Genomic DNA, 14,938 nt, shown 5'->3' on the forward strand with positions numbered 1-14,938 from the left:
ATGGAGACTGGAAGCTCAGTAAGGCCTGCAGCCTTCAAATCTTACCTGTCCTCCATCCCCTGGCCCCAGCGTCCTGCTTCCTGGGATCATGTAAAGTAGGCCACCATGAGGCATCAGTGGCTGGTGACAAGCTGTTATTCACCCATTGTTAGTAGAAGTTTTGTAGTAAAAAGAACTTTTGCCCTTAGAAGAACTCTCACGCAATGGAAATTCAGTGCCATGAAGGCTGATGGCAGAGCCATTTGCTGCCCTGAGATGACACACATGATAGTGGGGCCCCACCTCAATTGCCCTGGCCAGGGCTGGTACCCAGTCCCCCTGGCAGTCAGAGCCTCACCCTGGGCCTTTGAACTTCTCCAAAGCCTCTCCCAGGGCTGTATGCCCAGCACATGGCTGCCTTCTCCCTCCCCTGAGCAGCCCCACCCTGGGAAGGCCTCTCTGTCCATTAAAAAGAGGCAGTAAGCAGCGTTTTACAAAACTTGAAAGTGATTGTAATCAAAATAATCAAAGGCAAAACAGGTTGTCTCCAATTCCTCTTTGAAGCTATTTCACAAACTGGATTCCTTTCTTTTGACCAACTTTCCCAATCCTCACATATTTACCTTGCCACGCAGGCTGGTGACCCCAGCCCCACCCCCGCCCCCGCGGCAGGGCTCCACTCAGCACGTCCCCCTTAAAGCCACACCTGCGCTCTTCCCAAACCACCATCGCCTCCAGCAGAACAAGGGTGCAAACCAATGAGCTGACATTCTCACAGTCACCTTCCCAAGGGGCCATTGGGCTCCCACTTTACAGACAAGCAAACCGAGGCTCAGAAAAGTTAAGGAACTTGTCCAAGGCTCCCACCAGCTAATGACGACTTGGACTGGTACTAGAGTCAAGGCTAGTCAGCCTCGAAGCCCAGAGCTCCATTCAGCATGTGAGCAGCTCTCAGACGTGGGGTCCCAGGCATTAGATATGCTCTGAAAAATTGTCAAGGCTCCCAGAGAGCTCTCATTTTCGCGGGTTATAGCTACTGCTATTTGCTGTACTTAGAAACTAAAAAGAAGAAAAACTGTATCTTTACTCATTCACTTAAAATAACAATAATGAACCCATTTCATATTAATATAAATAGTATCTTCCATGAAAAAAAAACCTTACTTTCCAAAAGAAAACAGAAATTAGTGAGAAGCGTGGCATTGTTTTACATTTTGCAAATGTTGAGCTTATAGTGGACAGCTGGATTTCCACATCTGGCCTTCTGCGATCAGTGCGTTGCGATATGCTGCTTGAGTTAAAGTATATGAAGACCATCCTAGATCTCACAGAGCCCCTGAAAGCATCCCTGAACCAGACCTTGAGAATCTCTGCATTACATCATGCTCCCTCCTTTCCAATGCTCCAAACCCATTTCTAAAATGGGGCTTGCACAAAGTAGATGCTTAATATGTTTGTTGAGTGAAAAATAAGCAAGTCCTGGACAAAGCTAGATGAGGAAGAAGTCTAGCGTCAGGTCAAAAAGCAGATTTAGTCTTTATCTGTGGGATTCCACTACCCAGGCCCTGCCTTGCTGAGAACAGAGGGGAAGAGAGAGTCAGCCAGTCTTTTTAAGTTGGGGTTGCTGTGAACGGTCGTGCAGGTTGTAGACTCTTCGAGAACATCACATGGTGAGTGGAGGCAGGAATCCAGCCCGTGTTCTTCTGACCAAGCAGTGCACCCCGGAAGAGGGCTAAGGAAGGGATGCATCTTTCTGATTTGCATGATGCCGCTGAGTGTGCCAAGAGCAACCACAGCCTCACTCCATAGGTGCGAGTCTCCCAAACACATCTGGATGTTGCAAGGGACAAGGGGGTCCCAAATTCTTGGAGAGGGTGCCAGGAGAGGCTGTAGCCAGCCCTGGGCAGGGCCAGGCAGGTGGACTGCAGATGCTGTACATGAGCCCTCATTTCTGCCCCTCTTACACAGCCTGGGTCTGCTTCTGAGCCAGCCACAAGCCCACCAGCGAAGGACGCTGGCAGGCAGCACAGCCTGCTCTTCTTTGTCCTACTGCAGTGGCTCTCAACCCTGGGGTATTTATTTGCCAATGTCCAGAGACATATTTTGTTGTCACCACCCAGGGGGTCATGGGGAGCAAGTGCTACTAGCACCTAGGGGTTGCCGGGGGTGCTGCTCAACCTCCTACAGCAGACAGGACAGCACCACCCACAAAGAGCATCCAGCCCAAAACGTGCATTGTGCCGAGGCTGAGGAACCCTACTGCATATGAATATGGGCTCTAAGCTCAGAGGTTCAAATCCCAGCTCTATCATTCTCTAATTCTGCAACTGGGCAGGTCACATAACCGGCCTTCATCTTCTGTGAAATGGGGGGAATAATATCTACCCTGCGAGACTGCGGGGAGGACCAAAACGGGGTGTGCCTCTATTCACCCAAGGAAGGCAGTGGTCCCTCTACTCGACCAAGCAAGCACTAACAGAGCAGCCATCACGCTTGTTTCCAGTGTCTGCCACTGGCACTTTGCTGGCTTCTGGGTGAATGACATAGGTCTCTGCTTTCAGGAAGCGCACAGCCCGGCAGCCAAGTAAAAGTTCCACGATTGCAGCTATTTAAGTCAACATGCCTGTGAACAGAGACTGGAATGTTTAAAAATAAGAGAGTTTATGGAAGGAAAAGTTTTTTCTGTGTTTTCCAAAAAAAGAAAATTTTAATGTTATTTTTATGTTGTTTTTTCCCATCAAAAGGAGAAGTGGCAGAGAGAAGGGAGAGCTTGTTTTAAAAAAGAAAACTTGTTCAAAAAAAAATAAAATATATCAATGTTGAATATGAAAACAAGTGCCCTTCATCTTAAGCCTGAGTAGTGGTCTAGGCCTAAATCTAAGTTCTGCACATCAGATCATTTTCTAATATATGGATGACATTTAACGAAGGCAGGTACTGGATCTTTTGTCAAGTGAAGAACAGTCCCCTTTATTTATCTGTCCCGTGCACCCTCACCCTCATACTGTGTAAAGCTGGACCCACCTGTAGAAGCCAGGTGTCCTCTGAGTGCTGATGATGGTAGCCGTGTGTGTGGTGGGTGGGAGCAATCAGAGGCGGCTTCCCGGACAAGGTGGGATTTGTGCCACATTTGTGAAAGCAGGCATCAGTGGGGAGGAGGGCAGGTTTGAGGGATGAAATGATGCATCAAGGACTCAGGGACAACAACCCCAAAGAGACCAGGCCTGGGAGGCCTTGTAAAAGCACTCTGAGCAGGCGGCCTCCCCGAGCCCCCCACCCCGGCCCCAGGGCTGCTTGGGCTCTCAGGTGGAAAAGCCAGTGGGCCAGGCAGAAATGAGTCACAAAGTTTCAACACCACAGTGGCCTTCAGTCTCTTCAAGGCTGCGCTAGGGAAGCTGGGCTCCCTCCTTCTCACAGCGTCGCACCCCCGCCCTCAGCCTGCCCCGGGCTCTCCTCTGCCCTCCAGGCCCCACACATGGACATCCTGGACAGCTAGCCTCCCCCTCTGAGCTTTGGCTTCCTGGTGTTTAGAATGGGGTTGGTGACGTTCACCTTCTGGGGTCATTGGAAGGAACTATGAGGAAAGTGCTGGACACCCCGCGGGACACCCACCCCTGCCTGAAGGGCATGTTCAACTCCCCGCTTCCGCAGCCCGCCCCTTCCGGCTGCCTCCTCCCTGCTCCCATGGGCCTCTGCCCTGAAGGGGCCAAGTGCCTCCCCCCGACCCCACAAGCTGTGTTGAGAGACCCTGCCTTGAACACAAAGACAAAGGGACCTGAGACTTAAAGCCTGTACAAGATCAAATTTTTTATCGAGACAGGGATAGGGGAGCAGACTTTGAACATCCCTCCTCACCTTGTCAAACCCACCACCCCCAAACAACATCACACAAACAACAAAAATCCCCTTTGCTAGGCACCGAAGTGTTTCACCCTGTGCTGGGCATCTGTACAGAGCAGCGCCTGTGTCCCACGAGGAAGATGCAGACATTCATGGACAACAAAGCTCAGAGAAGGAAAGACCTTGTCAAGAACTTCACAGCTAACAGAGTCGGACCATGTGATGTCTGAATTAAAAGGCCATCTTCCTTCTGCTAGACCACCTTCCCAACCACCTTCTTGCCTACCCTACAGCCCATTCCCACAGGCATATAGCTTCCCACTTGGGGCAGCACTAGAGTTTGGCCACTCCACATCCACCCCAACCTCTTTCTCCGATGTCCATCGCCAGTAGAAAGGGAACACCAAATAACCAACTTCCCCATCTCCCTTGCAGCTAAGGGTTACCATATGGCACAGTTGCGGCCACTGAAATATAAGCAGAAGTCTGCTGGGAGGCAGGGAGGCATCTGGGAAAGTTTATGACTTTCCCAATAAAAAGTAAACAGCCCCAGCTGGTGTGATCTCTCGCTCCTTCCTCCTGCATGGTGGACGGGCATGATGCCTGGAGGCGCAGCTGCCGTCTCAAAACGAGAAGGCTGAACGTCAACAGACCAAGATGGCAGAATGAAAAGATCAAAGCAGCCAAACCCAGATGATGATGCTGAGTTTCTGCACCAGCTTTTGCTTTCCCACCTCCAAAGCTCTTGTTTTGTGAGAAAAATAATCCCCGTATTATTTAAGCCACAATGGATTGAGTTTTCTATTACTTGTCACTGAATACACTTAATACACTCTTTAAAGTGTAATCCTACATGCCAACAAAAATGCATACACACCCCCCAAGCCCACCCCAGCACCATCCCTTTAGCCTACTGACCCATAGAATCACTCTCCCACTTCCCATCCTACCAGCATACAAGCATAAACCCCTACACCAAAAGCCTTTCTCCATAGGGGCCGAAGGGTTCATTCCACCATACACTCCCCTGAGGCCCCTCCCCACCACTCACCTGCTGTCATCACCTCCCCCTTCCCCTTCCCACCCCTGAGCTTTATAAACTAAACTGCTTCCACCATCATGCAAGAACTGATTTCTCCCAAAGGCCGATGAGATGCTAGTCATGTTTCTATTTTCTGAATTAAGACAGATTTCTTTATCTACCTGAGGTCATGCTCCCCTCGCGTGGTGCAGAGAAATTCTGCTCTGTGGGAAAAACAAAATGAAAACACAACAAACCTTTTGCCTTCTCTTTAAGAACTTTGTTTCAAAACACTGGACCATGTCGATCATTTGACAAACACGGTGTTGGGCAATGCCTCCGGGGGCCAAGAGAGACATCACCCCCTCCATGTGGGGTGAACAATCGGGGTTACAAAGGGCTTTGAAGTGGCTGAGCCAGGCTCACTCACTTAGATGGGGAACACAGGAATCAGAGAAAGAGGAGGAGGAATCCAGATACTCAGACATTACATCCTTCTTTTTAAGGCCACCACCCCAAAGAGACCGGGAGTGGCTGATGTCCTTGGTGTGTGATGGCAGGAGGCTGGTGCCAGCTCGACCAGGGCACAGAGTCTCACCACTAGACACCCCACCACTTAGGATCCTGATCCTGGCCCCCTACCCACACAATTTTGTCACCCCATCCACAGCTCTGCCTGCTCCTGGAGAACTGACCTGCGCGCACAGACCCAGGCCAGAAAGCCCTGAAGAGGAGCATGGAGAGGAAGACACCATCAGGGCAGAATCCCAGCGTCACCGCTTCCGACTTGCATGGTCTCGGTGGAGTTACTAACACCACCGTCCCAGTTGTGCCTTTTGTGCACTATTATCCGGACTCAGAAGTCCGGATAATAGTGATACGTACCTCATCACGCTATTTTGAAAATTCAGTGAGATTATATAAAACACTGAGAGCAGCGCCTGGCACCTGTGGGCATATAGGTAGGGCGTCAGGGGACAGGCATTCAGCGGCAGATAGGTCTCACCACCACCCCCAGGAGACGTCTGCCTTCACCCTCCTGAAAGCTGAGATAGGCAAATAGCTAGGGAATTGGAGACCCCAGATTAAGAGGTTTTGCCCAGTTATAATCTCCATCTAGAGATTAAAGACAGATTAAATTCAGGAATTCCTCTGAATGAGAGAACTGCTTTGGTTACAGTGTGCGGGGAGTGGGAGAGCTATAAATACCTGGATAGGTACTTGGGGGATAGGGTGAGACTGGGAGGGGGCATCGGTAGGAGGGAGGGGGTCTGCCTCATAAATGGAGACTTGGGAGCCTGCTGGGCAAGGGGGAGGGGCAGCAAGGGGAGGCAGTAGGGGCCCAGACTCCTGTCTGTGAGCACCAGACCTTCAGGAGCATCTCCCCAAGTTTCAAGTGCTTGGGGATTTGGGGGGGACAGAGCAGGGAAAGGTTTAAGTCACACTGGGATGATGTAGCTAGTGTGGGACTAAGGTCCCACCTGCCAGCAACAGAAGTCCTGGGAGAGCTTTGCTTCCAAAGGCAAAGGAAATGGAGGGTTTTGTGAACTGTAAGACCCAGAAAGTAGGGAATGAATGTTGGCTCTGAGGGAAGAAAAGAGCATTTGGAAGTGGGAGAAATGGAGGCAGAATCCAAAGAGGCCAGGGAGACAGAATGGGCTGTGTCTGGGTTGGGCCATAAGAACCCTTGACTGTGGCTGTCACACTTCACTTAACCACAGCCAGCATCACAAATCTTACATGGTGACCCAGTGTCCACATGTATCCAGGGTTCTGGGTATGTATACCCACACACATTCATCATACATACACAGACAGGAAAATCGACGAGATGGGCTGGGGTTTGAGTTGGGGGGTTTTATGGCAATTTGTCCGGATTTAAGGGCAGGATGGACCCCAGTGACATCTGGCTTGGGCACTCAGAATGCCTGTCCCCCCGCTATCCCTCAGCCACCCTCATGGAGGCTGTGTCTCCACGTTTGTCTTTGTAACTGCGTGTCATGCATCTGTGTCTGGACACCTGGGGGACTTTGTGTCCCTGCGTCTGTGTTTCCATGCCTGTGTATCAGTGTGTCCCTACCTGCGTATCCATCACTATCTGCCCCGTGGGCCACAGAGGAAGAAACATGGCTGCTTGGGTGAAGGCTTTTGGGATTCTTTCTCCATGTCTCCTGGATCCTCTGTGTCATGGGCAGAATTCTGGCTTCATTCTGGAATCAGAAAACCCCAGAGGTGGAAAAAACCTTGGAAAAACCTTGGCCCAAGCACCACCTTTTAGAAATGGGGGAAATAGGATGCATTTTACAAGAGGAGAAGCTGTGGGGAAGGAGAAAGAGTAGAGTTAGAGGTTCTAGAATTGTGCCTTCCAGTACAGCAGTTACTAGAAATGGACAAGTCCAAACTGAGATGTGCTGAAAGTATGAAATACACCCTAAATTTCAAAGACTTAAGATGAAAAAGAGAAGGCAAAATTGCTGTCATTTTTATACTGATTGCATGTTAAACTGATTATATTTTGGATATATTGGGTTAAAAGTATATTATTAAAATTAATTTTACCTGTTTATTTTTGCTTTGTTTTAATGGGACTACCACAATCAAATTGTGTACACAGCTCCCACTTTTGATTCACTTTACATTTCTATGGGATGCACTGATTTGGAATCTTGCACCAGACATTTAACTGCTCTGAGTTTCAACTTTCCCAGATGTAAAATGGGGATAATGCCTCTTTCTTGGGGTTGGTGTGAGGATTAATTGAGGGAGGATATGAAAGTCCTTTTAAATCATAAAGAACTATTCAGAATGAGGGTAGCGATGGTGGTAGTGGTTGTAACTCATCATATGCCCAAGAGAAAAGGGGGGCTGAGAGGATGAAAGATTTAATAGTTTGACCTTGTCCCAATCACCCATAAGGCAAGCAGGGCAGGTGGCCACCTACTCACCATGGTTTTGGTGCTGAAGAATCACACACGCGCGCACGCGCGCACACACACACACACACACACACACACACACACACACATCCCTCACCGTCCCAACACCCTAGACCCATTACCCAGACCATCCCTTCCAAAAACCCAAACCACTAGGTTCTTGCTCAGCAACTGACCTATCATCCTCATCCTCCACAAGTCCCAGCCTCCCTCCAACCTCCTCGGATCCAGGAGCTGTCTCCTTCCAGGGTAGCGTGAAGCTTTCTTCCCCAGGGCACCAGTCTTTAAAGGTGCCCTTCCACATCCAAGTGGGATCTCCCAACTATGCTTTTTCTCTGCTCTTTGCCAGAGATCCAGGGTCCCAAGGGTTCCTAAAAGAGAGAAATGTCCCCAGACTTGGCCTGGGGGTAGCAGCCCCTTCTGGGGACCATCACCCAGGGCCCTCCCTGTTGCAACGGTGGTCTCGTAACAATCGCTTACAAACCTAGTTAGGCAAGCTGCTTTTGCGTGATGGGGCTCTCTTGAGTAAACAGCATCCTATGTCCCCTGCCGGTCACTTGCTCAAGACATTGCTGGACATTGCATTAGAGTCACTGACACACAGAGTTTTGAAAATGAAAATAGGCCTTCTGGCTTACGATCAGATAACATTTAACTCATTCATGATTGCACCAGGTTTTCCCAAGGCACTGGGACCACAGAATGAATATTGCCACAATGTAAGCAGAGGATGGCATGGACAGTTGGAGCCTTGGGTGACCTAAAGGATGAGGCTTCCAAAGGAAGACAGGCCAATTGGGGTCTGCATAACCACCTTGGCCCCAGTAGCCCCCAAGTGGGCCTCTGGGGCTGTTTAGCTTGGTGGGCTAATCCCAGGACCCATGTTCAACCCCTGGGGCACTGGGGAAGTAAATGTTCCAAGCCATCAGTTTTGCCCTTATTCTAGGGACCTTTCCTGCTGATAGAGACCCTGAATTGAAAGGGGTGGATAAGATGAATTTCAGGCATCTATTACATCATAGCAAACCAGCCCAAAATATGGTGGCTTAAAACAATAATGACTGGTGATTCCTCACGGTTCTACTGGTTGGCTGGACCGCCCCCTGCTGATTTTGTCTGGGCTCACTTACACGGTTATATGCACTGGACGGTCAGTTGGCATGGAAGGTCCAAGTTGGCCTCACTCCGGAATATGATGCTGGCTGTTGGCTGGGGCACCTCAGCTCCCCACATGGCCTCCCATCTTCCAGCCGGCTAGGTGGCTTCCTTACATGGTGGTCTCAGGAGAGCATTCCAAGGGGTGAAGGTCAAAGCCACATCTGGGGTCCTGGGCTCCAGAACTCACACAATATCACAGCTAGTTACAGCAATCCACAAGACCAGCTCAGGTTCAAGGCATAGTGAAATAGACTGCCTCTTGATTATTAGGAGTTGCTGCAAAATACGTTTTTTGATCTCCCACAAGGTAAGGAAACCTAAATTTCTCCATGGAAAACTTGTCCCACCATTAGAAAATGATTTGGCAAAGTTATATATTCAGAATCAAAATCCAGACTCCCAGATTGACAAGAACTTTTCTTGGACTCATGAATGTACAGGCAAAAGTATGTCAACAGTTTCACACTGAGTCATTCATGAGTGCAGCGTTTTGTGGTCCCGGCTGAACAGTAAAGTCACTTGAGAGGGGATTCCAGTCCCAAATTCCTGGGCCCCACTCAAGGCTGCTGAATAAGAACTGTAACTAGGGGTGAGGCAGGGGTATCGGGCCTAGTGATGGGCCTTTTCAAAAGCTCTCCCAGTGATTCTGATCCATAACCAGGGTTAAGAACTGCTGGATTAGGAAACAAGCTTTATGGAAAGTAAGACCAAGGCAGAATGTCTGGAAACATGGAACACGTGTCTTTTATAGATAGGTTTCTCTTTAATCCAATCTATAGGTCATTTTTGGAGCCACTGGAGTTTAACCCTGGGGTCTGGAGTGAAGAAGAGACAGTTCCTGCTCTCAAATCACAGCTGGTGCTCACTGTGCATCAAGCCCTGTTCTGTCCTTTCCATGCATCAACTCATTCAGTCTCCACAGCTCCATGAGGTGGATGCCTTCATGAGCCCCATTTTGCAAATAGGGAAACTGAGGTTCAGAAAGTTTACATGGTTTGTCCCAAGTCATACAGTCAATAAAAAGATAGACTTAGAACTCAAACCCAGGCCACCTGGCTTCAGAGTCTATGCCCTCAACCCCTAGACCATATGCCTCACTCAGAGCCCACCATCCAGGGTAAGGAGGCTGAGACCGACTACAACAGGCCCTGGGCACCTGGGGCAGGGGAAGGAAGGGGCCGTGGGATTGGGATCTCTGCTTTCCCTGGTTGCACATTAGAATCACCTGGGGAGCTCTTTTTAACGAGGGATGCCCTGCACTCAAAGATCTTACTCACTTGCCCTGCTGGGACCCAGTCAAGCAAGTTTTTCTAAAAGTTCCCCAGGAAAATTCTAGTGCACAGCTAGAGTTGAGAACATAGGCTTCGCAGCTGGGCAAGAATTCCTATTCTCAGCAGGGAGGATGGTGGCCCCCAAGTCAGGGACACCTATAACCACCATATCTCATGAATTTCCTAAAATTAAACAAGCTCTATCCAAAAGGGCCTTCTGGATCAACTGGACAGATGATGATGGAGTTGGTCTGGGACAGGGTGGGGCATCCGTCTCTTATACCCATTCCCCCAAGTTAATTCTGAAGGGTACTCAGCTTGGGAAGTACTGATCCAGCCCTAGATGCTTCATTTACAGAAGAAACAAGGCTCAGAGAGAAGAAGTGATTTGCCCAAAGTCACACAGCATGCATGTTCCAGAGTTATGACTAGAGCCCAAAGCTCCTGGCCAGGACTATTTTCATGTTATAGCCCCTTAGAGCCTGCAAAAGCATTTCACATACTTTACCTGGCTTATCTACCCCTTGCCACACTGTGTTCCTTCCTGTTGCCATCCTCTCATTTCACAGAAGATGAACCAAGACCCAAAGAAGGAAAGTGACCTGCCCGAAGCCCCACAGTGATGCAGACTAGATAAGAACTCGGGTCCTGACTGCAGATCAAGGATATAGCCACATCTCTCTGCCAGTGGCTGGTCTCCTGCCTCCAAGTTCCAGCAGCATGGAGGCCCTGAGCCTCAGCACCATGAGCTGAGGGTTTGAACATCCCTAAGGACAGGCTGTGCAGAAATCTCCTAGTGCACAGTTCCCAGTGTACTGGAAGATTTGCTCAGTGATAATTCCTTACCCTCTATTCTGAACAAACTGAGCTTTTCTGTTTGCAACACATTGGCCTCTCATGTCTCCAGTCCCCATTTTCCCAAACAGCAGACTGAAGCGCAGAAAGATTTTGGAACTTTGTCCCAGGACCAAACCAGATCCTGACTCAGAACCAGACCTGTGAGCTCCAAGCCAAGTGCTCAGTCCTCCTGAAGCAAGTCCCTGGGGCCTGGGCCTTGTACCCCCTGCCTTATGCTTTATGGAAGTTTCTCCACCCCTGGATAGACAGGCAGCAGAGCTTACAACCAGAGGTCAGGGAGGATGGTGTGGGACAGGTGCCCCAGTCTGACCAGTTCTAGTTTCTGGTTGCTTATTGGCAAAAGACAGATATTCCCCAAAGTGATAGATGCAGAAAACAGACCTCACTTCTCAGTTTAGGGGACGCCCAAATCAGGCAGGAGATTTCTCCCTTCCTTTCTTCTTCTCATCTAATCATTGAGGACGAGGAGATTAAAGGCCTAGTTCGTCCCTGTCCACACCTCCTGGAAGTGGCCAGACATAGGAGTTGGGGCATGAGGAAGGGAGCAGGAGAAGCAGTAATGTGTCTTCCTTCTAAGCACTTACAATGCTATTCTGAGTGCTCTGAAACATTTGCTCATTTAAACCCTCACAATAGCATGCTATTATTTCCCCACTTTAGAGATTAGGAAATAAGGAACAGAGAGGTCAATCAACTTGCCTAATGGCACACAATAAGAAGATGCAGAGCAGGGATTGGAACGCAAGCAACCTGGCTCCAGAGCCCACCTTATGACTGCTGTGGCTTACTGTGCAACGTTTGCCTGCATTTCCACTGCCGTCAGTCTCCCCAGGAAGGTTCTAAGCACAGTGCAAAGCAAGGCCTCACACCCCGCCGGCTCTCAGGCCTAGATGGAGAGAGTGTAATTACTGGCCATTTTCCAGGGTTTTCACAGTGCGTGTGAGTTCATACAGACACCCATTTCAGGACCTACCATGGCCTTCTACCCTCCTTCCCAGTCTGCATGCAGCCCACACCAACGCCAGCAGATGGTACAGGACAACTCACCCACTGTACAGGAGGAAACACTGAGGCTCAGGGAGGGTATAAGTGACTTGCTCAAAGACACAATGCTAAAAAATAGCAGCACTTGAAGTTAAACCCTCGGCTTCTGCCCCTCATGCTATTTGATTCTTCCCAGGATCCTTCCCCCAGATGGATTCAGCAGGAATTGTGGCCGCCATTATGGGAAAGCTAAGTGCAAAGGCAAGTGACCAGTATGAGGTCCAGACCCCGTAAGTTCTGAGAGCCCTCTTCACCTCCTGCTTCTACCATCGGTCCTTGTCCATGGCCAGCCTTTCAGTCTCTCCGTTTCTGGAATGGAGGAACACGTGTTAACCTGTTGAACCCTGTTTGTGTAGGGTCTGGTACCTCCAAGTGGCCCAGTGACTGCTCAGTCCCAAAGAGAAGTCAAGTCTTGCCCAGCAGCTGTTCAGAGCTTGAGAGCCCCTCCTGCCCTTCTCAGGATGTCCAGACATCAGTTCCACCCCTCTAGGTGGGTGGTGGGACCAGTCCCAGGGGAGGATGAGATGGCGCCCCGTTCTAATGGGGCCAGCACCCAGCAACGCAAGGCACGGAGCGCTGTGCTAAGGCAGCTGACACGGGTGAGCACTCCGTGCCGGGAGCTGCCTCACGGTCTTCAAGCCTGGCACCCCCCTGGGCTGTGGGCTCCACAGAATGCTTAGATGTTCGCTGCCCTCAGGGACGGTCGGGTCCAAGGATCACCTGTCACCAAGGCTGGCAGGGCACTGGCTACGGCCAGAGCATCTACTGGGGTCCAGCTGTACCCCTGAGCTCCTGGGCCCTGCCCCCCATGTACCCTTTCCCAATCTCCATTTTGCAATCAGCCAGTTTGACCCAGTAAACATCTGCAGCCCGAGAAGAACCCATCTTCCTGACCCTTTTCTTTGTGTTTCCAAAAAGAGCCTGGAGGTCTAGGGGAGGAGGGGCTCCAGCCACCGGACAGGAGGCAGGAGAAGGCCACTGAGGTCTGGTCGGGCAGCCGGGCACCAGCCACACTGCCAGTGCTTCCCGACCAGGCCCAAAGTCAGTGATGAAAAAGGAATCCTGGAGAGAAGACTGGACAGTAGCCTTGTGCATCGTTTGTTTGGGGGAACAGGAGGGAGGGGTGGCTGTAGGTCAAAGTTCAGAAAAATATTTCTCACTGCCTCCTGTTTGTTGAGCAACCTTAGGCAAGTTACTAAACATCTCTGAACCATTTTCCCCTCAGTAAGATAGTAAATAATCCTGGCCCCCTCCCTGCTCCATAGGATTAATGATTCCTTACAAGCAGTCACATGAGCCTTTTGCCTCACTAAGAAGTCACGCTTTTCTCATTTGATTCCCATGAGAGATCTCTGAGGTATACAGGGTGTACTGTACCTTCCTCACAGGCCCGCCCACCCATTCTCTGGGCAGACTTTGAATCAAGGTGGGCCATGATCTCAATGCTGCCTGTGAGGAACTCTTTGACCTCTGTGTGACCCCCACAGGGTAAGGACTGAGCTGGGAGCCCAGTTTAAAGGCCCAGCAGTGGTGCCGTCAGGGAGAAGCACACGCAGGGCTGGGCTGTTGGAAGGGGAGGGTACATTGTGAAGGTGGAGTTGACACACTGCACTTGCTGATGATTCAAATACAGAATGTGAGAGGAGATAAGTCCAGGATGGTTCTTAGGTTTGGGGTTTTAGTTATTTGGCAAATGGGGGTGCCATTAATTGAGGTAGGAAACATTGGGAAAGAAGCAGCTTATGGAGGGAAATCCAAAGTTTGGTTTTGGGTGTGTCTTGTTTGGGGTGCCTGTAAGTTGTCCAAGTGAATAACAAAAACAAAAAATAATAATAATAATAATCTGATTTAAAAGTGGCCAGAGGATGTATATAAATGTTGAATCACTGTGTTGTACACCTGAAACTAATGTAATGTAATACTGTGTGTCAACTACCCTTCAATAAAAAATAATTATCTAAAAAAAAAAAAAAAAAAAAAAAAAAGTGGCCAGAGGACCTGAAAAGACATCTTTCCAAAGAAGACATACGAATGGCCCACAGGTACAGGAAAAGGTGCTCAATGCACAAATCATCAGGGAAATGCAAATCAAAGCCACAATGAGATGTCACCTCTCACCGGTTAGAAGGGCTGTATCCAAAAGATAAGAGATAACAAGTGTTGGTGAGGATGTGGAGAAAAGGGAATACCTGTATACTGTTGGTAGGAATATAAACTGGTATAGCCATTAGAGACAATAGTATGGAGGTTCCTCAGAAATTAAAAACATTTTTAAAAAGGAAATTATAAACAGAACTATCATATCATCCAGAAATTCCACATTTCCAAAGGAAATAAAATCACTATCTCAAAAAGAGTTATCTTCCCACCCATGTTCTTAGCGGCATTATTTATGATAGATAAGACATAGACACAATCTAAGTATCCATCTATGGATGAATGGATAAAGAAGATGTGGCATATACATGCAATGGAATATTATTCAGCCATAAAAAAGAAGGAAACCCCACCATTTGCAACATGGATGGACCATGAGGGCATTATGCTAAGTGAAACAAGTCAGACAGAAAAAGACTCATCCTGCGTGATCTCACTTACATGTGGAATCTAAAAAAAAACACTGAACTTACAGAACAGAACAGATGAATAGTTGCTGGGGTAAGGATGTGGGGAAAGTGGGGAATGGTGTCAAAGGGTATAAACTTCCAGTTATAAGATGCATAAGTTCTAGGGATCTAATGTTCAGCATGTGACTGTATTGTACAATATTGTATTGTATGCTTGCAAGTTGCTAAGAGAGTCCATCTTAAAAGCTCTTACCTAAAAAAAAA

This window comes from Manis pentadactyla, chromosome 3, assembly GCF_030020395.1.
Source record: "Manis pentadactyla isolate mManPen7 chromosome 3, mManPen7.hap1, whole genome shotgun sequence".
Lineage (NCBI taxonomy): Eukaryota > Metazoa > Chordata > Mammalia > Pholidota > Manidae > Manis > Manis pentadactyla.